Source organism: Zalophus californianus, chromosome X, assembly GCF_009762305.2.
Source record: "Zalophus californianus isolate mZalCal1 chromosome X, mZalCal1.pri.v2, whole genome shotgun sequence".
Classification (NCBI taxonomy): domain Eukaryota; kingdom Metazoa; phylum Chordata; class Mammalia; order Carnivora; family Otariidae; genus Zalophus; species Zalophus californianus.
The window spans coordinates 56,041,800-56,065,332 of NC_045612.1; the positions used below are offsets into that span (position 1 = coordinate 56,041,800).

Below are 23,533 nucleotides of genomic sequence, written 5' to 3' on the forward strand. Positions count from 1 at the left end.
AGGCTAACCCATCCCCCCACCCCCTTCCCCTCTAAAACCCTCAATTTGTTTCTCAGAGTCCATAGTCTCTCATGGTTCATCTCCCTTCCCAATTTCTACCCCCCCTTCATTTTTCCCTTCCTGCAATCTTCTTCTTTTTTTTATTTTAACATACAATGTATTATTTGTTTCAGAGGTACAGGTCTGTGATTCAACAGTATTACACAATTCACAGCGCTCACCATAGCACATACCCTCCCCAATGTCTATCACCCAGCCACCCCATGCCTCCCACCCCCACCACTCCAGCAACCCTCAGTTTCTTTTCTGAGATTAAGAATTCCTCATATCAGTGAGATCATATGATTCATGTCTTTCTCTGATTGACTTATTTCGCTCAGCATAATACCCTCCAGTTCCATCCATGTCATTGCAAATGGCAAGATTTCATTCCTTTTGATGGCTGCATAAGATTCTAGTGTGTGTGTGTGTGTGTGTGTGTGTGTGTGTGTGTGTGTGTGTGTGTGTGTGTTACATCTTCTTTATCCATTCATTTGTCGATGGACATCTTGGCTCTTTCCATAGTTTGGCTATTGTGGATTAATCATTTTCTTTCAAATGTTTGGATCAATTTACAGGAAAGGCAGAACTGAAATCCACATACAGTGTTTGTAGGAAAATGTTGGGGGTTCTTATTAGGTTAGGTTTTGTAGGTTGCTCTTTCTTCTGTATTTATAACTTGTACATTTTTTAAACTGATCCCAAAGCACTTATAGCGATGCAAGCAAATGCTTAAGCACAAAAGATGTTCCATTAAGTGGAATCCACACAATGTGGCAAATGTATGCACTAAAAACAACCCACAGAGTTGTTGTATTAGCTTATGAAAAGGAACAAAAAACAAAAAGAATCTGGGTAAAATAACTGTATTTAAAATAAGTGATGAGGGTGCCTGGGTGGCTCAGTTGTTAAGCATCTGCCTTCGGCTCAGGTCATGATCCCAAGGTCCTGGGATCAAGTCCCACATCAGGCTCCCTGCTCAGCGGGAAGCCTGCTTCTCCCTCTCCCACCCCCCCTGCTTGTGTTCCTGCTCTTGCTGTGTCTCTCTTTCAAATAAACAAAAACAAAATCTTTAAATAAATAAATAAATAAATAAATAAAATAAGTGATGAAAAGGAGACACTGGTATCTTTCCTGTGAGATAGGTATCTTTTACATACATCTTTTAAATCAATGCTTACAACAAAAACAAAAACAAAACCCTGGGTAGTTCTTAACTATATAAAATGTAAATCCTGATCAACTACAAAATATTTTTCGATCTCAGAGCCTCATGAACCATGGGAGGGACACAGGAAGGAGAAACCAATCCATTACCATTTTGAAAACAAGAGTTTCATCTGAACATGGGAGATGAGCTGTAATTTCTCATCTTGGAGGGAAACGGAAAACCTTCCACACTAACAGGCAACTAGGATCTGGTATTCTGTTTCATTTCAACCAAGCACTCTGGAACCAGCCTTCTAGTGTGACTAATGCCTAATTTTACTCTCTCCCTGGCTCTCTTCCTCCCCACATACATGGGTCTAATCTCTTTCCCCAACTCCTCCATAATGGCCAACAGTTCAGCATATTTGTTTTGGGTTACATGGCTGTTCCCAGTTCCCTGGGTGCACACTGGAGATGGTGGCCTGTAGTCACTCAGCAGGTAGTGGTACCATGAGGATGTCACCAGACTGGTGTAGGGTGGGTGGATGCTCCCAGCAGTACTGAGGTGGGGGGAAGACATGTGCACAGCCAAGTTTGGTTTCTAAGACATCTCCCTGATCAGTGGGGTGCCCTGGCAGGGGCTCTGAAGGGCCAGGCTCATGAGGGTGGCAGTGGAGTCCGTGGCAAGGCCAGGTGGCAACAAGGCAGACCCACAGCCTACTGCCCGGCTATGTGTCCCCATCACCTCCTGCACACTTTTTGTTGTTGACGGTTGGGGCCTCAGGAGCAAATATGACTGCCCCTCACCCTGAGACCCATTTCAGGGTATCACCCATATATCAGGAATGCTGGTGCAGGGGCAGCCACAAACTTTGAGCAGACCCATCAGAGAGGCCCTGGCCAGGAGGGCTCACCACTGTTAATTAACATAGTACTGGAAGTCCTAACTTCAGCAATCAGACAACAAAAAGAAATAAAATGTACCCAAATCTGCAAGGAAGAAGTCAAACTTTCACTATTGCAGATGATGATACTCTATGTAGAAAATCCAAAAAACTTCACCGAAAAATTCCTAGAACTGATACACAAATTCAGTAAATTTGCAGGATACAAAATCAACATACAGATATCTGTTGCATTTCTATACACTGATAATGAAGCAGCAAAAAGAGAAATCAAGGAATCTATCCTATTTACAATTCCACCAAAAACCATAAGATACCTAGGAATAAACCTAACCAAAGAGGTAAAAGATCTGTACTCTGAAAACTATAAAACACTGATGCAAGAAATTGGAAGATGACACAAAGAAATGGAAAAACATTCCATGCTCATGGAACGGAAGGACAAATATTGTTAAAATGCCTATACTACCCAAAACAGTTTATACATTTAATACAATCCTTATCAAAATACCACGAACATTTTTCACAGAGCTGGAAGAAACAATCCTAAAATTTGTATGGAACACAAAAGATCCCAAATAGCCAAAGCAGCCTTGAAAAAGCAAAGCAAAGCTGGAGGCATCAGAATTCTGGACTTCAAGTTATATTACAAAGCTGTAGTGGTGGGAATGCAAACTGGTGCAGCCACTCAGGAAACAGTATGGAGGTTCCTCAAAAGGTTAAAAATAGAACTACCCTGGGGTGCCTGGATGGTTCAGTAGGTTAACCATCTGACTCTTGATTTTGGCTCAGGTCATGATCTCAGTGTTGTGAGATCAAGCCTCATGCTCAGCATGGAGCCTGCTTAAGATTCTCCCCCTCTTCCTCAGCCCCTTGCCCCATTCATGCACACCTGCATACACTCTCAGTCTCTCTCTCTTAAAAAACAAAAAGAAAAACAAAACAGAACTACCCTATGATCCAGCAATTGCACTACTAGGTATTTACCAAAAGAAAACAAAAAATACTAATTTGAAAGGACACATGCACCCTCATGTTTATAGCATTATTATCAATAATATCCAAATTATGGAAAGAATCCAAATGTCCATGGACTGATGAATGGATAAGGAAGACAGGTATATATATAATGGAATCTTAGCCATAGAAAAGAATGAAATCTTGCCATTTGCAGGGACATGGATGGAGCTAGAGAGTATTATGCTAAGCAAAGTAAGTCAGTCAGAGAAAGACAAATAACATATGATTTCACCCATACATGGAATATCAGAAACAAAACAGATGGACATAGGGGGGAAAAAAAGAGGCAATCCAGTAAACAGTCTTACTTAAAGAGAGCAAACTGAAGGTTACTGGTGGGGAAGTAGGCATGGGGATGGGTTAAATATTTGATGGGGATTAAGGAGGCACCTTTTGGGACAAGCACCTGGGTATTGTATGTAAGTGATGAATCACTGAATTCTACACCTGAAGCTAATATTACACTGTATGTTAAGTAACTGGAATTTAAATAAAAATTGAAGAAAAAGAAGATTCAGCCTGGGTGGTAGTCATTTGAAGACTTAGCTAGGACAATAGGATCAAATTTAAAAATGCCTCATTCACATGGTTGTTAAAAGAAGCAGTTCTTTCCCATATGGACGTTTTCTCCTGACACAGCAGCTGGCTCAGCCCAGATTGAGTGATCAAGGAAAGAGGGGAAAGTCACAGTGCCTTTAGGACCTAGTCTCGGAAGTCACACACTGTCTTTTCTGCATTATTCTATTCATTAGCAGCAAGTCTCTAAGTCTGCATACACTCAGGAAAGGGGAATTAAGTTCTACCTCTTAAAGGGAGGGAGACCAAAGAATTTGTGGACATACTTAAAACCATCTCTCTAGCCAGTTACTCAGGGCACATTAAATAATCTAGCTTTTGAGTGAGGGGCTTGACAAGAACTAAAAGCACTGCATTCAGGCACCCAAAAGCTAAGCTGACTCAAATTTAGGACAGGAAATTAGCTCCCAAAAGGGAAATGGAGTTTAATTCATTACCTTAACTAAAGAATTGAAAATTGTTTAGCATATTCAACTTTGTTGTAGAGAGCAGGAAGGGCAGCAATTTAGTGGACACAGAAGTGCCCAGGGAGTAGTCCTACATATACTGCATACTGGGCAGTTTAAAACAGTAAAATTGAAGGAAAGTTTTCCAATATAGTTCTAGGATAGGTCAATAATGCTTCAGGCACTGAGCAAGGAAGAAACAACGGTTGAATGCCTTTACAACTGGTAATGATGGGCTTGGGGAAGCAGGAATTGACAGAGATGACTTTTCATGATATATAGATAAGTATGATGTCAAGATAGATATTGCAAGTCCCTCAGTGAGAAAATACATGAAAAGAACCTTGAGATAACTGGTACAAAGCTCAAAACTGGTAGTGTCTTGTTGCCTGCCCCCTTCCAGCACACACCCTGGTTTACACATAGTAGCAAAGTGTAGTAAATGATAAGGGGAAGAAAGTTATTCCAAATTTCCTGTCTCCCTTCATTAACCACTGCTTCCTATCCTGGTAATATATTAGTAGAATATCCAACTTTGTTATCACAGGGATGGCATCCTCAGAACTCCACCACCACAATAGGGGGGACAGAGTCTATCACTACTGTTCAGCTAATGGTCTAATTACTGATGTTATTTTAGCAGATAAATGATAGTGGTTGATGTATTTTGTCAGTCTTCTTTGATCCTCACCCTGTAACTACAGTTTCAACACCTCTAGGCAAATCATCACAATTTTAATGAGTGTAAACCTAGAAGCCACCAGGGGAAGTTTGTAAGGAACTCTCAGGAGAAGGAGGATATAGAGATAATGAGAATTCACTAGCCTAGTTATATGTATTCAGGGTATGTGATTCAGAAAGGTTGATTCCTTCCTAAAAAGAATCAGAGCTAATAGTTGAGGAAAATGAAGAAGATATAAACAGTATTCTAATCTCTGGAATTTACCTCTTCATTAAAATAGTCCCAGAGGTTTCTAGTTTGAAAGAAACCTCAATATTTACATTCTCTGCTACACAAAGCATCATCGATGCTACCTCATTGAAATAATATCATCTAAATATTTTTCATTGGGTAGAGGTCTTACATGATTCAATTTTAGTTGCTCTGCAGTAGTTCACAGAAAGGAATAATTTTGTTCTATAATCAAGGCAGGAGGCAGAGAAAAACTGGCAGAATTATGAGTCTGAAAATATTTTATGTAAGCAATACTTTGTATAAGAAATCTTTATAAACAAATGCATTAATATATTTTTGTGGTGATGATCACTGCTAGTGGCACATATATTTTCATTTAATTTAGCAAAAATTATGCTTGAATGTTGGTGAGGTAATAGATGAGAAGGGAAATAAATCACACACACACACACACACACACACAAACCCACATCTAAAGCAAATTCAGACTTATGAAATCTCACTTTAAAATCAGTGCTTGGGGTGCCTGGGTGGCTCAGTGGGTTAAGAATCTGACTTAGATCTCAGGATCCTGGGATAGAGCCAGAATCTGGCTCCATGCTCAGTGGGGAGTCTGCCTGTCCCTCTCACTCTCCCTCTGCCCCTCACCCTGCTCGTGCTCACTTTCTCTCTCTCTTTAATAAATAAATAAATAAATAAAATCTTTAAAAAATAAAATAAGGGTGCCTGGGTGGCTCAGTTGGTTAAGCGATTGCCTTCGGCTCAGGTCATGATCCTGGAGTCCCGGGATCGAGTCCCACATCGGGCTCCCTGCTCAGCAGGGAGTCTGCTTCTCCCTCTGACCCTCTTCCCTCTCATGCTTTCTATCTCTCATTCTCTCTCTCTCAAATAAATAAATAAAATCTTTAAAAAATAATAAATAATAAATAATAAATAAAATAAAATCAATGCTCAATTTTTGTCAGAATAATATTCAATTTAGCAGTTTCTTTTCTCATTTCTTTTATTTCTCTCCAACCTCGTGTGTCAAGTTCCTAGCTTCTGTCCACTCAACTTTTTTTTTTAATCCTTTCCAGTCTCTTCACAGTTGGTTATATATCAAAGGGCGTTGTTCCCCAGAAGGTTGGGAAATACCCTGTCTGTGAACAACTTTGTATTTAACTATGTTTCTCTAAGAGCACAGGTTTTATTTCTCTCTTCTCCTTAATGTTACTCTTCTCTGTCTAGTTGCATGAATCTGGTTCCCTTTTATATTGTTGAAGAACTATATTTCTGGATTCCTTTTACAGTATTTATACAGTTGGTGTAACAATGTCTTTATTCTATTTGATTAAGGTGGAATCTAGAGAAAGGTGTTCCTCAATCTCCTTCACTTTCTCCTCAGTGTCACTTCTATAGCACATACATATCTGCTCACTTCAGATAAAAAGATGAATATAATACCTTCCCTGCAAGTTACAGAAGTAGCCCTTTGGACTTCTATAATTCTTTTGTTCAGACTAGTGGAATTCTTATCTTTTGGAGTGTTTTTTTTAATAATTTTTGGTTTATTGTCATAGGATAATATCCTGGCTTCCAGTTTAGTGTTTTTCCACTTTAAAGGCAGTCCCCTTCTGTCATATACAATTTAGTCTTTGAACCATGTTTGAGAGTAAAACACCTAGACTTACTTTTTTTTCTTGGATTATAATTTTATTTTATTTATTTTTTTATTATTATGTTCAGTTAGCCACCATATAGTACATTGTTAGTTTTTGATGTAGTGTTCAACGATTCATTAGTTGTGTATAACACCCAGTTAAACTTTCTTTTTATTGGAAGACACAAGGTGGGGAAGAGTGCTTTAAAAGAGCTAAAAATATCCTGTTGTCCCAAATGCCTTCTTTGGACTTTAGGATCTGGAATGTGAGCTGTAAGCACATTTTTTTTTTAAGATTTTATTTATTTATTTATTTATTTATTTATTTATTTATTTATTTGGAGAGAGAGAGCACAAGCAGGGGGAATGTCAGGCAGAGGGAGAAGCAGGCTCCCCGCTCTGAGGAAGGAACCTGACATGAGGCTCGATCGCAGGACCCTGGGATCATGACCTGAGCCAAAGGCAGATGCTTAACTGACTGAGCCACCCAGGCGTCCCGAGTGAACACATTTCTAAGTACAAGGTCTAATTGCATTGTTCCTAAGGTCTGGGGAAGGTCACTTCAGGCATTTCCTTTCCCGTAGGTCCTTTGGCCTTATACACATACACTCATGGAGGCAAGAGGAGATACTCAGGCAAAAAAGGACTTGCTAGATATAACTGGAGGAGAAGTGGGGTAAAATGATTTATCTTCCCTGGCCACCACAATAAAAGCAGAGTAAATCCTCTTTTAGGTCCTTAACACTCCACAAGACTCCCTAAATGGCTCTCATTCACCCTCCTCACTGACTGCTTACAGTTTGGCACTCTAGCAGCAATGGGTGTAAGTTTGAGGAAGAGCAAAGTACTTGAGCCATAGTATAAAACACTCATCAAGGTCAGTTTCTTAAATAAGCCAGATCTGGATTCCATCTTTGTTAGGTAAAAGCAGGAGCTTAGATTGGGTATAAAGGAGGCATTAGATACAATTGGCTGAAGGTTGGTGAGGAAGACAATTTGCTTTCTTTCTTGAAGTTTTTTGTTCAATCGTTTCTCAGCATCTTTTTTTTTCCCCATCATCTTTGAAATGAAAGTGGAACATCTTAGTTTAGCATACAGGTATTTTCATGCTCTAGCCTCATCTTACCTTCTTCCATCTCCCATCTTCACTGCTCACCAATCACTGCACTCTATTCTCCAGTCTTTCCATACCACATTAAATTCCAGAACATACCATGGTGCATCACAGAATCTTCCCACATGATTCTAATACTGCCCTTATCATCCTTGTGCACCACTACATTACAGTCATCTGTTCACATTCTACTCATCTCCTAAATTTTAGTTTACATATCACATTTCCACAGAAAGCCCGTGCCTGACCTCTTGGGGTACTGAACAACCATTCTTTCCTCCTAAATGTTCCTGTAATAACTCATTCTAATCTATTTTTACACATTTACCATATTAGATTGTATTGTCTATTTTTTAAATGTCTGTATTCACATTGGGCTGAGGTCATTTTTTGAAAAGGACTGATTTACATCCTTGTGTTAATCCCGGAACTTTACATGTAATGAATGTTAATAAATATTGAATGAATACATGAGAATGTGATGTTTAATTGGAAAGACAGATCTTGAATTCTGGCCATGTCTAGAGATTTATTAATAATTGATGAGATAGCAGACTATAGATTTTAAAACAAATAAAAATAACAAAACTTCATTTGTTCACTTGCAGTAACTGGATGAAATTGAGCATTTGGTGAGAAATTAATGACTTGATCTTTACACCAAACGTTGTACATTCAGCTACAGTCCATTTTATTTTCATAAAACATTTAGAATGCAGTGTCACATAATCTTTCAATAAAATTGTTGTCTAGATGACCATCTCTTCTGAAATATTATAACCCTCTTGAGGGTAAACATCATCATGCCTTGCAGTTTCTGGCACATAGTAGGAGCTTAATAAATATTGAGTAAATGAGGAGCCTAAAATCAATAATATTTACAATAACTACCATTTATTGAATGCTTCCTCTGTGCTTAGAATTTCGTGGGTGCTTTCTGTTTGATAACTACTATCATTTTCCCTATTTTACAGATGAGGAGGCTGAGAAGCAAAAAGAAATTGCAAAATTTTCGCAAGGTCAGACAGCTGGGGTATATACCATGCACTTTGGCTCTAGAGTCTGTCTTTTACTACCACATGTGTGGATTTCCCTGCAACTATTCCAGTATACTCTTTACCTCCCTCCCCCCCTTTTTTTGACCATGGATGAACTATCCACAATCCTGTCTAATAATCATTTCCATGTTTCTTTTTAATACACTATCGCTTTATACATCACTAAGCAATATAACATTGTTTGGCCGGTATTTTTTTTTATTTTTTTATTGTTATGTTAATCACCATATATTACATCATTTGTTTTGGTGTAGTGTTCCATGATTCATTGTTTGTTCATAACACCCAGTGCTCCATGCAGAATGTGCCCTCTTTAATACCCATCACCAGGCTAACCCATCCCCCTACCCTCCTCCCCTCTAGAACCCTCAGTTTGTTTTTCAGAGTCCATCATCTCTCATGGTTCGTCTCCCCCTCTGACTTACTCCCCTTCATTCTTCTTCTCCTGCTATCTTCTTCTTTTTCTTTTTTCTTAAAATATGTTGCGTTATTTGTTTCAGAAGTACAGATCTGTGATTCAACAGTCTTGCACAATTCACAGCGCTCACCGTAGCACATACCCTCCCCAATGTCTATCACCCAGCCACCCCATCCCTCCCACCCCCGACCACTCCAGCAACCCTCAGTTTGTTCCTGAGATTAAGATTTCCTCATATCAGTGAGGTCATATGATACATGTCTTTCTCTGATTGACTTATTTCACTAAGCATAACACCCTCCAGTTCCATCCACGTCGTTGCAAATGGCAAGATCTCATTCCTTTTGATGGCTGCATAATATTCCATTGTGTATATATAGAACATCTTCTTTATCCATTCATCTGTCGATGGACATCTTGGCTCTTTCCACAGTTTGGCTATTGTGGACATTGCTATAAACATTGGGGTGCACGTACCCCTTCGGGTCCCTACATTTGTATCTTTGGCGTAAATACCCAGTAGTGCAATTGCTGGATCGAATGGTAGCTCTAATTTCAACTGTTTGAGGAACCTCCATACTGTTTTCCAGAGTGGTTGCACCAGCTTGCATTCCCACCAACAGTGTAGGAAGGTTCCCCTTTCTCCACATGCCCGCCAACATCTGTCATTCCCTGACTTGTTAATTTTAGCCATTCTGACTGGTGTGAGGTGGTATCTCATTGAGGTTTTGATTTGGATTTCCCTGATTGTTTGGCCAGTATTTTTAAAAATTTAAATGAGGGGGCAGAGCAAGATGGCAGAGGAGTAGGAGACCTGGATTTCGTCTGGTCTCAGGAATTCAGCGGAATAGGGATCAAATCATTCTGAACACCTACAAACTCAACAGGAGATCAAAGAAAAGAATAGCAACAATTCTCTGAACAGAAAAGCGACCACTTTCTGGAAGGTAGGACATGCGGAGAAGTGAATCCGATGTGATATTCGGGAGGATAGACAGCAGAGGAGGGGGCCTCAGTCAGCCACTTCTGGCAAATGATAGAGCCACGGAGCACAAAATCGGAACTTTTAGAAGTCGGTTCCACTGAGGGATGTCGCTCCAGTGGCTAAGCAGTTGGTTGAACCCTCGTGGGACAGTGTGGTCTCAGGACCCTCGGGGTCACAGAAACACTGGGGGTGCCTGAGTGCAGCAGAGCTCCCAGGTATTGGAGCGGGGAAGCTGGCTGCAGAGACAGAGCCGAGGTGCAGGCTCTCAGCTCAGGGTTGCCATAAACCACAGTCGGGCCACTGAGCCTCCAGCAGGGACCCAACAAGCGGCAGATCCAGGGAGACTCCCCTTCCTCCCCCGGGAGGAGTGATGCAGGAGCACACTGCAGGGATCTGCTGGGTTTGGAGACTTCACACGGGCTCAGGTGCCAGAGCTAGAAACACTCGGTCACAGGCCAGGTGAGCACGGAGTGCGGCCAGAGACTGGGGAGTTGGGAGTGATCGACTGCTTTTCTCTGGGGGAACACTGAGGAGCAGGGCCCTGAGTTCTCAGCTCCTCTGGGCGGAGATTGGGAGGCCACTGTTTTCACTCTCATCCTCCAAAGCTGTACCAAGAGCTTGCAGGGAACAAAAGCTCCGGAGAGCAAATCCGAGCAGATTGCTTAGCCCAGACCGACAAGTATAGGGCAATTCTGCCTCCAGCAAAGACATTTGGGAACCACGGCAACAGGCCCCTACCCCAGAAGATCAGCATGAACAGCCAGCCAAGACCAAGTTTACCGATCAATGAGAACGGGAGAACTCCAGCGCTAGGAGAATACTGCAAATAGAATTCATGGCGTTTTTACCATGATTCATTAGTCTTTCAAAGTTAATTTTTTCAACGGTTTTTTTTTTTGAATTTTTCTTTTTCCCTTTTTCAACCAACATCAATCCCTTTTAAAAAAAAAAAAACATTTTTATTTCTCATTTTTAGAGTCATATTCTATCCCTTCATAGTAGTTACCCTTATTTTTGGCATATATATATAAGTTGTTCTCTCTTTAAAATTTTGAGATGCAGTTTCTTCTAACAGATCAAAATACACCCTAAATCACTAGTGTATGGCTTAGTTCTAGTCTCCTGCCTGATCACATTCTCCCTTTTTTTTCATTTTTTTAAACCTTCACATTCTTTTTTCAAACAACTTCTTATCATCAATTCCTTTTAGAAAATCTTTCATAATTTTCATCTTTACATTCATATTCCATCCCTTCATTGTATCAACCTTTATTTTGTACACATATAAGTCTTCCTTTCTTTAAAGTTTTAGGAGGCACGTTCTTCTAACAGACCAAAATACACCAAAAATCTAGTGTGTGGCACTGATATATGCACTCGCCTGATCATATTTGATCATATTCTGTTTTTCTGTTTTGTTCTATTTTTGTTTGTTTTTATCTTTATCTTTTTCTTTTTTTTCTTTTCTCTTTCTTTTTTCTTTCTTTCCCTTTCTTTTCCCCTGGTTTCAGGTATTTTCTGATTTTTTTAGAGTATATTTTCTGGGGACATTGTTAACCTGTTAACATTTTGTTCTCTCATTCATCTATTCTCCTCTGGACAAAATGACAAGATGAAAAAAATCAACTGAACAAAAAGAACAAGAGGTAGTACCGTCTGTCAGGGACCTAGTCAATACGGACATTAGTACGATGTTGGACCTAGACTTCAGAATCATGATTTTAAAGATACAAGCTGGGCTTGAAAAAAGCATGGCAGTTATTAAAGAAACCCTTCCTGGAGAAATAAAAGAACTAAAATCTAACAAAGTCGAAATCAAAAAGGCCATTAATGAGGTGAAATCAAAAATGGGGGCACTAACTACTAGGATAAATGAGGCAGAAGAGAGAATTAGTGATATAGAAGACCAAATGATGGAAAATAAAGAAGCTGAGAAAAAGAGAGATAAACAACTACTCGATCACAAGGGCAGAATTCGAGTGATAAGTGATACGATAAGATGAAACAACATAAAAATAATTGGGATCCCAGAAGAAGAAAAAAGAGAGAGGGGGGCAGAAGGTATATTGGAGCAAATTATAGCAGAGAACTTCCCTAATGTGGGGAAGGAAACAGGCATCAAAATCCAGGAGGCACAGAGAAACCCTCTCAAAATCAATAAAAATAGGTCAACACCCCGACACCTAATAGTAAAACTTACGAGTCTCAGAGACAAAGAAAAAATCTTGAAAGCACCTCAGGAGAAGAGATATGTAACCTATAATGGTAGAAACATTAGATTGGCAACAGACCTATCCACAGAGACCTGGCAGGCCAGAACGGACTGGCATGATACCTTCAGAGCAATAAACGAGAAAAATATGCAGCCAAGAATACTATATCCAGCTAGACTGTCATTGAAACCTGAAGGAGAGATAAAAAGCTTCCAGGAAAAATAAAAACTAAAGGAATTTGCAAACACGAAACCAGCCCTCCAAGAAATATTGAAAGGGGTCCTCTAAGCAAAGAGAGAGCCTAAAAGTAACATAGACCAGAAAGGAACACAGACAATATACAGTAACAGTCACCTTAAAGGCAATGCAATGGCACTAAATTTATATCTTTCAATAGTTACCCTGAATGTAAATGGGCTAAATGCCCCAATCAAAAGACACAGGCTATCAGATTGGATTAAAAAACAAGACCCATTGATATGCTGTCTGCAAGAGACTCATTTTAGACCCAAAGACACCCCCACATTGAAAGTGAGGGAGTGGAAAACCCGTTACCATGCTAATGGACACCAAAAGAAAGCTGGGATGGCAATCCTCATACCAGACAAATTAGATTTTAGAACAAAGACTGTAATAAGAGATGAAGAAAGACACTATATCCTACTTAAAGGGCCGATACAACAGGAAGATCTAACAATTGTAAATATCTATGCCCCTAACATGGGACCAACAAATTATATAAGGCAATTAATAACAAAACAAAGAGACACATTGATAACAATACAATAATAGTGGGGGACATTAACAACCCCCTCACTGAAATGGACAGATCATCTAAGCAAAAGATCAACAAGGAAATAAAGACTTTAAATGGCACACTGGACCAAATGGACTTCACAGACATATTCAGAATATTCCACCCCAAAGCAACAGAATACACATTCTTCTCTAGTGCCCATGGAACATTCTCCAGAATAGAACACATCCGAGGTCACAAATCAGGTCTCAACTGGTACCAAATGATTGGGATTATTCCTTGCATATTTTCAGACCACAATGCTTTGAAACTAGAACTCAATCACAAGAGGAAAGTCGGAAAGAACTCAAATACATGGAGGCTAAAGAGCATCCTACTAAAGAATGAATGGGTCAACCAGGAAATTAAAGAAGAATTTTAAAAAATCATGGAAACCAATGAAACTGAAAACACAATTGTTCAAAACCTTTGGGATACAGCAAAGGAAGTCCTAAGAGGAAAGTATATAGCAATACAAACCTTTCTCAAGAAATAAGAAAGGTCTCAAATACACAACCTAACCCTACACCTAAAGGAGCTGGAGAAAGAACAGCAGATAAAGCCTAATCCCGGCAAGAAAAGAGAAATAATAAAGATCAGAGCAGAAATCAATGAAATAGAAACCAAAAGAACAGTAGAACCGATCAACGAAACTAGGAGCTGGTTCTTTGAAAGAATTAACAAGATTGACAAACCCCTGTCCAGACTTATCAATAAGAAAAGAGAAATGACTCAAATAAACAAAATCATGAATGAAAGAAGAGAGATCACAAGCAACACGAAAGAAATACAAAGAATTATAAGAACATATTATGACCAATTCTATGCCAGCAAATTAGATAACCTGGAGGAAATGGGTGCATTCCTAGAGATGTATCAACTACCAAAACTGAACCAGGAAGAAATAGAAAACCTGAACAGACCTATAACCACTAAGGAAATTGAAGCAGTCATCAAAAATCTCCCAACAAACAAAAGCCCAGGGCCAGATGGCTTCCTGGGGGAATTGTACCAAACATTCACAGAAGAATTAATACCTATTCTCCTGAAAGTGTTCCAAAAAATTGAAATGGAAGGAAAACTTCCAAACTCGTTTTATGAGTCCACCATTACCTTGATCCCAAAACCAGACAAAGACACCATCAAAAAGGAGAATTACAGACCAATATCCTTGATGAACATGGATGCAAAAATTCTCACCAAAATACTAGCCAATAGGATCCAAAAGTACATTAAAAGGATTATTCACCATGACCAAGTGGGATTTATCCCTTGGCTGCAAGGATGGTTCAACATCTGCAAATCAATGAACATGATACAATATATTAACAAAAGAAAGAACAAAAATCATATGATCCTCTCAATAGGTGCAGAAAAAGCATTTGACAAAGTACAACATCCTTTCTTGATCAAAACTCTTCAGAGTATAGGGATGGAGGGTACATACCTCAATATCATAAAGGCTATCTATGGAAAACCTACAGTGAATATCATTCTCAATGGAGAAAAGCTGAGAGCTTTCCCCCTGAGGTCAGGAATGCGGCAGGGATGTCCACTCTCACCACAGCTATTCAATATAGTATTAGAAGTCCTAGCCACAGCAATTAGACAAAAAAAGAAATCAAAGGCATCCAAATCGGCAAAGAGGAAGTGAAACTCACTCTTTGCAGATGATATGATACTTTATGTGGAAAACCCAAAAGAGTCCACCCCAAAAATGCTAGAACTCATACAGGATTTCAGTAAAGTTGCAGGATATAAAATCAATGCTCAGAAATCAGTGGCATCCCTATACACCAACAACAAGACAGAAAAGATATAAATTAAGGAGTCAATCCCATTTACAATTGCACCCAAAACCATAAGATTCCTAGGAATAAATCTAACCAAAGAGGCAAATAATCTGTACTCAGAAAACTATAAAATATTCGTGAAAGAATTTGAAGACACAAATAATTGGAGAAAAGTTCCATGCTCATGGATTGGAAGAACAAACATTGTGAAGATGACAATGCTACCTAGAGCAATCTACACATTCAATGCAATCCCCATCAAAATACCATCCACTTTTTTCAAAGAAATGGAACAGATAATCCTAAAATTTTATGGAACCAGAAGAGACCCCAAATAGCCATAATTCCGGACTTCCAGCTCTATTCCAAAGCTGTCATCACCAAGACAGTATGGTAATGGCACAAAAACAGACCCATAGCTCAATGGAACAGAATAGAGAGCCCAGAAACGGACCCTCAACTCTATGGTCAACTAATCTTTGACAAAGCAGGAAAGAATGTCCAATGGATAAAAGACAGTCTCTTCAGCAAATGGTGTTGGGAAAATTGGACAACCACATGCAGAAGAATGAAACTGGACCATTTCCTTACACCACACACGAAAATAGACTCCAAATGGTTGAAAGACCTAAATGTGAGACAGGAGTCCATCAAAATCCTAAAGGAGAACACAGGCAGCAACCTCTTTGACCTCAGCTGCAGCAACTTCTTTCTAGAAACATCACCAAAGGCAAGGGAAGCAAGGGCAAATATGAACTATTGGGATTTCATCAAGATAAAAAGCTTTTGCACAGCAAAAGAAACAGTCCACAAAACCAAAAGACAACCGACAGAATGGGAGAAAATATTTGCAAATGACATATCAGATAAAAGGCTAGTATCCAAAATCTATAAAGAACTTATCAAACTCAACACCCAAAGAACAAATAATCCAATCAAGAAATGGGCAGAATATATGAACAGACATTTTCCCAAAGAAGACATCCAAATGGCCAACAAACACATGAAAAAGTGTTCAACATCGCTCGGCAACAGGGAAATGCAAATCAAAACCTCAATGAGATACCACCTCACACCAGTCATAATGGCTAAAATTAAGTCAGGAAACCACCGACATTGGCGGGGATGTGGAGAAAGGCGAACCCTCCTACAGTGTTGGTCGGAATGCAAGCTGGTGCAACCACTCTGGAAAACAGTATGGACGTTCCTCAAACAGTTGAAAATAGAGCTACCATACGATCCAGCAATTGCACTACTGGGTATTTACCACAAAGATAGAAATGTAGGGATCTGAAGGGTACATGCACCCCAATGCTTATAGCAGCAATGTCCACAAAAGCCAAACTGTGGAAAGAACCAAGATGTCCATCGACAGATGAATGGATAATGAAGATGTTGTATATATACACAATGGAATATTATGCAGCCATCAAAAAGAATGAGATCTTGCCATTTGCAATGACGTGGATGGAACTGGAGGTTGTTATGCTGAGTGAAATAAGTCAATCAGAGAAAGACATGTATCATATGACCTCACTGATATGAGGAATTCTTAATCTCAGGAAACAAACTGAGGTTTGCTGGAGTGGTGGGGGGGTGGGAGGGATGGGGTGGCTGGGTGATAGACATTGCGGAGGGTATGTGCTATGGTGAGCACTGTGAATTGTGCAAGACTGTTGAATCACACATCTGTACCTCTGAAATAAATAATGCAATATATGTTAAGAAATAAAAAAAGAAAAAGAAGATAGCAGAAGGGGAAGAATGAAGGGGAGTAAATCAGAGGGGGAGACAAACCATGAGAGAAGATGGACTCTGAAAAACAAACTGAGGTTCTAGAGGGGAGGGTGGTGAGGGGATGTGTTAGCCTGGTGATGGGTATTAAAGGGGGCACGTTCTGCGTGGAGCACTTGGTGTCATGCACAAACAATGAATCATGGAACACTACATCAAAAACTAATGATGTAATGTATGGTGATTAACATAATAAAAAATTTAAAGAAAAAAATAAAAAAATAAAAAATAAATTACTCAAAATGCCAAAAAAAATAAATGAATGAAATTATACTGTATTTTATTTTCTGCCTTGCTTCTTTCAGTAAATATCTCTAAGTTTCTTTTATGCTATTATGTGTAGATGTAGTTCATTCATTTTCAATAATATAAATCTGTGTAAAATTCTATTAATTGAGTATTCAACACTTTATTCACCAGTTATTGTTGATGGATATGTGTATTATTTCCAATTTGGATATATTAGGGACAATGCTATAGTATGCATCCTTGTGCATTTATCTAGGTGCATACATGCATAAGTTTGAGGATAAATACCTGGTAGAGAAATTGCTGGATTATGGATTATGTATATGGTCACTGTTACTAGACATTGCCTAACAATTTTCAAAGTTATTGTGTCAAATAGCATTTTTACTGGCAGTGCATGAGAATCCCTATGGTTCTTTATTTTTGCAAACCCTTGATGTTCTCCAAATTTTTATTTTTGATTTTGACAATCTCATAGGCATATAAGTATTATTTCATAGTTTGGAGATTACTTATACAATTGACCACCTTTTCATGTGTAAATAATTTTTATTTTGTTTTTTTCTTCTGTGAAGTGCTTAAACAAATTGTACATTTGTTTTCAATTAGATTGCCTGCATTTTTTCCTACTGATTTTTCGAAGTTCTTTATATATTCTGTGCATTAGTTCTTTGCTGGTTAAACCTATAGGCAATTTCATTTTCTGCTCTGGCTTGCCTTTTCATTCTCTTTACTGTGTATTTTGATGTTCCTATTCTTTTGGATTTGGCCACAGGGAGGCATAAACAAGAACTTGGAATACAGATGGAGAAAGGTTCATTTTTCTTTCTGTCCTGTACCCTTCCTGATTAATTGCTTAGTTTTTGGCAGTAGCTTTATGTCCCAGTGACAACAACTGTCACTGGGAATCTTCTCCCAAGTTTAACTCTCCTTTGGCTCTGACAACATTATTTCCTTCTCTTCACTTGCAGCCCTATTGATAGTAACAAATGCCAACTGTTGCTGATCTCTGGATTCTTCACAATACTTTTTTCATTCTCTCTTTTCTCATGAAACTTATTTTTTTAAAGATTTTATTTATCTATTTTAGAGAGAGAGACAGAGAGATAGCACAAGTGGGAGGGAGAGAGAGAGAATCTCAAGCAGACTCCACACTGAGCATGGGACCTGATGCAGGGCTTGATCCCAGGATCCTGAGATCAGGACCAGAGCTGAAACCAAGAGTCAGGTGCTTAAGCCCTTTATGAATTTTAATTCTACCTTGGTTTTCTTTTTACTTCAAAAAGCATCATTATTATTGAAGTCATGGTTTTATAGAGTCAGTAGTTGGTAAGATTTACCTACATATTTACCATTTTATTTGCCTAGACTTTCCATCTGGATTTAGTCTCCTATTTTGGAATGCATATGTTCTCTCCTACTACTGGGCAAATATTCCCAGTTTTTCATCAGAAAAATGTCTTTTGCTCATTCTTGTTATTTTTCTAATAGCCCTATGAGATATAATTTATCTACCATAATGTTCACCTGTTTAAAATGTACAAGTCAGTCATTTTTAGTATATTTATAGAGTTGTACAGCCATTTCTTTGTAATAAAAAACTAGAAATAGCTCAAATGTCTTTCAACAGGCTCTGGAGGGCCTTGAACCTTGACTCTTGTCCCCCTGTTCTCAAGGCTTTGTACATTTTCCTCTTTTGACAGATTTCCTCAGAGCAAAAGCACTTTTGTTTTTTGCCTGTGCTTTGTTTTTATTTCTAAATTCCAGCTCTCACCCAAAGATGGCAGTTTTCTTGATAGCACTTTAATTATTTAACTGTTTTTTGGAAAAAAAAAAAAAGCACTTTATCTCATAGTTTTAATTGTTCAAAGCAGGAGGATTAGTCCTAGTAAACCAACTTCATTTCCAGGAGTGACCCATTCCCTCTTGAACCCATTTAGGTCAGTCATATGCCTGTTTGCACTCTCCTTTCCACCCTTTCCCCACTCTAACATAAATTGCAAGAGGACCTGTAAACTGCATTTCCCAGACTCCCTGCCAGCTTGGTTCTCACTGGGGTTAGCCAATGAGAGACATTAGTGGGAGGGTGGATGGTGAGAAGAAAGGAGAAGCCATATATTTCTCCCCACTTTTCCCTTTCTAAGATAACCTCTCTAGTATCACCTGTGTCTTCTCCATAGCTCCAGGCCCAACTATTCAATGTCTTCTTTTTGTGGCTTCCTTGGTAGCTCCTGTAGTGGTTTTAGCCTCTGCAGGACTGGACTGTCTTCTAGGATCTGGTTAACACTACTGCCTTCTATTACCCCTTCAGTTCTAGGGGTGGGATAACTGTCTTTAGGTTGCTTATCTCTGGGTTGCCTTACTGTTTCTCATTAGTTTCCTTAGCTCATTTATCACCAATCCCCTATATTAAATTACCTCAGTTTTAAATACTTAGAATAATTTCTCTGTCCTGACTGTACAATCAGTAGTGCTCCATTCAAATCATTCTTTAGCCCCTGTACTCCACTGAAACTCCTGAGAGACTGACTATACAAATGGACAATGGCAAGATCATTTTGACAATAGAACTCTGACCCACAACCTCTATGGCAACCAGTCCAGAAAACCAAACCACAATCTTTGCAGCAACTGGCCAAAAGAGTCAGGACTTGGGGTGCCTAGGTGGCTCATTCGGTTAAGTATCTGCCTTTGGCTCAGGTCATGATCCCAGGGTCCTAGGATCCAGCACTGCATTGGACTCCCTGCTGAGTGGGGAGCCTGCTTCTCCCTCTCCTCCCTGCTCATGCTCTCTCTTGCTATCTCTGTCACTATCTCCGTCTCTGTCTCTCTCTCAAATAAATAAATAAAATCTTAAAAAAAAAGAGTCAAGACTTGGTCAATGATTGCCAGCTTCTCTGATTTTTGCTCCCCCTTCCAACTCAGACCAACCAGAGAAAACAAGGATATCCCAGCAGTTATCTATAGAGCAGATCACTAAGATTTTCCCTAATTCTCAGTATGTAAATAATATATAAGTACTGTTGAACAGGGAGGAATAAAAGAAAGCAAGTATAAATCCTTGCATTTTTATATATAATCCAAGGCCTATTCAAGAGGAAATATATATATTCAATATATATATATGGAGAAAAACACCTAAATCACAAGGGCATTATCTCAGCTTCACTCTCATACACATTTAAACAGTGATGAAGTGAGAATCTAATGATGATCCTCAAAGCCAATGACTTCTGCTACACTGTTGTCTGAAGCTTCCATAAACAAGGTTGCTAAATGGGGTGCCTGGGTGGCTCAGTCGGTTAAGCATCTGCCCTCAGCTCAGGTCATGATCTTGGGGTCCTGGGATAGAGCCTTGCGTTGGGCTCCCTGCCCAGTGGGGAGTCTGCTTCTCCCTCTGCCCCTCCCTCTGCTTGTGCTCTCTATCTCTCACTCTCTCAAATAAATAAAATCTTAAAAAAAAAACAAGGTTACTAAATGTCATTGCTTCCCTGTTTCTTTTCTTATTTGCTTTGGGTTTGTCCTTTCATGAATAATTTACATTTTTCAAATATTGGAAAGGAACAAGGCAAGGACACCACCTGAGAAACTAATCAAAATTAAAACACCACCATGCATATTAGGATTTTCAGAAAATAATGGAAACCTGGTTTTATAGCTATACTGAATAGTGTTTGGAAAGTCTCTAGTGTAATGTTTTATTTTATGCACTCTTGTGGGTCCTAGGGTTTTCTCTAGAAAATCTCTTTCTATACAAAGGAAAATCAAGCACTTTCTCACTGATACTGGAGGATTAAACATCTATGGTTTAGAGGGCTTTATTATTACATGATTATGTTTGAGAAATGTGATTTTTAGCTGTAGTTTATCTAAATGATAAAAGTTTGTTAGGGTGCATGAAGAATTAACCTTACCTAAAAGCAGTCTGGACTTTGTCATTGGCTACTGGGAGGTTATCTCTAGGTTCCTGATAAGAGTGTCTTTGCTTGCCTATGGCCTATGGCCACTGGAGAGTTTATCACTCTAAGTTACATTAGGGGTTTTGGGTCATACAGTCTCAGTTCAGACCACCAGAGGAACTGATGACTAAAGATATTAAGCCCAATGTCTGGAAGGGCTAGAAAATAAAGATCAGCTACTTGGGTAGTATGTGATCAAACCCCAATAAAAGCTACACATCAGAGGCTTGTGTGAGCTTCCTTGGATAGCAAAGTTCTGTGCATATTGTCACACATTATTGCCTGGGAGGAGGTAACACCATCCATACTTGTTTGGGAGAGGACACCTGGAAACTCCTCATTTAAGCCCCTCTTGGTCTCTGCTTCTTAGGTCTCTTCATTTGGCTGATTTTAACCTTGTAACCTTTCTCTGTAATGATTTATGAATATAACAACTTTCATAATTTTGTGTATTATTTCAACAAATTTTCAAACCTGAGTGTAGTTTTGGGGACCCCTTGAACTTACAGAAGTGAGGGTGATCTTGTGGAGGACTCTGACCCATTTAACCTCATTCTTGATTAAAGTCATTGCAGGTTGTAACCAGGGACTGGAGTTTCATTTCCATCAGACAATTTAGAAACCTGAAAAAGAGATTTTCAGAAATGGTGGCTCTGCTGGGGGTTATGTTCTCTGAGCAGCTACCTGGACACCCCGGGGACTCCAGAAGCCAGACTTTGCTTCTTCAGGCTGTGATAGGCCCTCCAAGAACTTCTACCAGTACCTTGGTGGATGAGCTGGAGTCATCTTTTGAGGCTTGCTTTGCTTCTCTTTTGAGTCAGGGCTATGTCAATGGCACGGATCAGCAAGAAATTAGAACTGGTGTTAGTCAGTGTATCCAGAAATTTCTGGATATTGTGAGACAGACAGAATGTTTTTTCCTCCAAAAAAGATTGCAATTATTTGTCCAGGAACCAGAGCAAGTTACCAAAGAAGATGTCTCTGAACTAAGGAATGAATTATAGCAGAAAGATGTTCTGGTCCAGAAGCACCTGACAAAACTGAGGCATTGGCAGCAGGTGCTGGAGGACATCAACGTGCAGCACAAAAAGCCAGCCATAATCCCTCAGGGCTCCTTGGTTTACCTCCAGCAGGCATCTGCTAATATACCTGCACCGAGAAAAACCTGAGTCAAAGTTGACCTGAAGGTGATCTGGCATGTGAGTCAGCTTAAACACAGTTTTGACAAATATTACTTCTTGTGGACATGACATTTTGGAAGAACTCTTTGCCAAAGAAAAAAATGATTTTTGTTTGATGGTCTCACTTAAAAATGTCCCCCTATTTTTATAAGCATTATTTCTTGAATACTTTATAAAATGCCTATAGTTTTAGTAAATCAAGTAAATTTTTCTGTCTTTAGCAAAGTTTAGACTGTTAGCATGATACCACTTACAGATTCCTTTTTATGTTTATTTTTTCCAGTTTGTATTTTTTTGTATGACTTAATCTCTTTAGGTTTCCAATTTCAGATTAACTTGTATGATCTGAAGGAAAGTTTGTATGATCTGATCTGAGAATCAGAGGATGAGGATTTTGGTTGTAGTCCTTTTATGACAATTACCCTTCCATGGTAGTACAGAAAAATAGGTAAATTTGCATATTTCAAGCGTTAAACTATGTCAAGAAGAGGAATCTAATGCAGCAATGTTTGTAATGCTTCTGGAGCTCTCAGAAGGAGGATATTTTGTAAATAGGCTGAAATGATTATAATATCCTAGTGTAGTAGTATACACCTTAGTGTAGTAGTAATACAGTAGGATCCTTACGTTGATGTTGAATATTATTTGGGTTAAGTTTATATTTTCTGTAGTGTTTTTTTTTTCACTTTTTGGCGTGGGGTATGTATTAAGAGCAGGGATATACTAAATTTTGTTTTGATATGCAGTGATGAATCAGTTTAAGTAAGGGGGCAGACTGTTCTCAGCAGGAAGGTTGAGGCATACATGCAGTATGAGAGGTTAAAACTTACTATGATTATCTCTTTTCATTTGGAGTTTTGTTTGGTTGTGTTGTTTTTGTTTGTTATTATTTATTTATTTATAGCAGAATTTTCCATTAAGGAAGGTTCTTGCTAATGAGTGACGTTGATTCTAAGGCACTGGGGCCTTGGTGTGGGGAGTGGGCTACAGGGTGACCCTCAGTGACTTACCACCCTCAAAGATCATAGGAGCCTCAGTGTTGGGAAAATGTTTTACTCTCTTCTTGGTTACACAGGCCAAGGAGATTCTCTATTGAGCTGCTGTTGAGAAATACAGACCAGCATTGCATGTGGTGTTCCTTGGATGAGATTTTGCCTTCTTGGTTATTTATAGTCTCTTATCAGATTATATCTCCTTACCAGAAACAATTGTTCTTATTGTCTTCTGAACAGGCAGTACTTCTACCACTAGGTGTCCTCACTAGTTTTTTTTTCCTTCAGCCC

At 39.1% G+C, this 23,533-nt stretch overlaps 2 pseudogenes; one reads left to right on the plus strand and one right to left on the minus strand.

Moving 5' to 3' along the window:
* Positions 1–1,450: 1,450 nt before the first annotated feature.
* Positions 1,451–1,798, minus strand: LOC113930166 (annotated as a pseudogene).
* A 19,915-nt stretch (positions 1,799–21,713) lies between these two features.
* On the plus strand, positions 21,714–22,238 carry LOC113930438 (annotated as a pseudogene).
* The last annotated feature ends 1,295 nt before the right edge of the window (positions 22,239–23,533 follow it).